Here is a 1,787-nt window from a genome sequence, read left to right as displayed (position 1 = left end):
GCCCACCAGCCGGTGAATGGATTAACCCACTGGGCTAGAGCCACACCATGAGATGCTACTTGGCAACACAGAATGAACCGTGGACACACACTGCACGGCGGACAAATGTGCAGACATGAGGCCCCGTGAAGGGAGCCAGGCCCCGAGGCGCCACACTTCGTGATTCAGGTGAAATTCTGGGACAGACAGATCTAATCTGCAGGGAGAGAGAGGTCAAGAAAGATGGGGCCAGGGCTGGGGAGGGGTTGGGAAGGGGTTCATGGTGCTGAGGTATTAAAACAAAGAGCCACAGAATTGGAGGCTCAAGGAATGGAAAGGTGATGTTCTCATAGTTCTGGGGACTGGAAGTCCAAGATGCAGGGGCAGGTGGGGTTGGTTCCCTCCTGGGCCTGAGACGGTACCTGCTTCCTATGTCCTCACAGGGTCATCCCTCTTCCCCCAGGACCCTGCTGTCTCCTCTTCCTATAAGGACACCAGTCCTCCTGTGTAGTGCTGGCCATCATTACGTCTCTTCACCTTAACCAGCTCTTTAAGGACTCCATCTCTCAACACGGTCACACTGCGGTGTAGTACTTAGACCTGTGAATTGGGGGAAACGTAATTCACCTCATAAAAGCTCAACAAGGGAACTTTGTTGGAAATGCCTTCATCACAAAAGTGAGGGTGGTTATGTGAGGGCAGGCGCTTGCCAGACACGAGGCTCACAGTCTCACAGCAGATGTGCATTATTCGATGTCATATGGACCTTGAAGCACGTGATGTTTCTAAGTGGGAATTGGTACCAGGCTGTCCTATGTCTGTCCATCCTCTGGGTCCGTCTGCACCCAACAGACCCGTGGCCCACAACCCCAGTGTGGTTGCAACCTGATGAATCCAGGAGCCTTGGCCCAGCCCCCGAGCCCCTGGGAGGTCCAGCCCCACCCTGGGAAAAGCCCAGGCTATGTCCAACTCTCAGAAGACGCTGACACCCGCTGGGGCCCTGCCCCTGGCTGCCTGCTAGGGCCTCCTCGGGCCGCTCCTTCCCTGATAGTCACATGCTCTGAGGAGGTCGCATTCCACCTGCTCCACTGTGAGCTCCGGCAAACCCAGGTCTCCCCACCCCAGCCACTCCTGTCCCGGCCTGCCCTGGGTTCACTTCCTCAAGGTCTGGTGTCCCCTCCCCTTGGCACTGTTTGCTTCTCTGTGCATGTATGTTTACCCGCGTGAGCAAGCTTTTCTTGGCTGTGTTAGTCTGTTCAACTGGCTAGGACACAGTCCCACGGCCTGGGTGTCTGAAGCCACGGACACCATTTTCCCACAGTCCTGGAGGCGAGAGGCCCCGGAGCCAGCACAGGCCGAGTGGGTTCCAGGCAGCGTCTCTTCCTGGCTTGCAGACGGGACCTTCTGATTATGGCCTCTCCCAGCCTTCCCCTTGGCCAGGGCAGAGAGGGGGCCTGGTGTCTCTCCCTCCCTACAAGTCCACCTCCAAATGCAGCATCACTGGGGCTTAGGGCTCCACACAGAAAATCAGGGGAGACACAATTGGGTCCAGAACTGTCTCGGTTGGAATTTGGGTTCCCCGCATGGCTCTGCCAGAGCAGCAGCTCCGAGGCAAAGAGCTCTCCTTCTCTGCTGGGCTCATCCCTGGGGTTGAACTTTGTTGAGAGGATTGGCTCCCAGGCCTGGCCAGCCCTCCAGCGAGCACCAACCACACTGGCCTCCGGGAGTGCTTGTGTCTGAAGAACGCCAGGCAGGTGTCCCCAGAGGGTGGCTGGAGGGGCTCCGAAACCACTTTCACTTTCTCCCTC

The sequence above is a fragment of the Colobus angolensis genome, unplaced genomic scaffold, assembly GCF_000951035.1.
Source record: "Colobus angolensis palliatus isolate OR3802 unplaced genomic scaffold, Cang.pa_1.0 Scaffold89, whole genome shotgun sequence".
NCBI lineage: Eukaryota > Metazoa > Chordata > Mammalia > Primates > Cercopithecidae > Colobus > Colobus angolensis.
The sequence above is the reverse complement of the archived record's forward strand: the minus strand, read 5'-3'. Positions refer to the sequence as shown.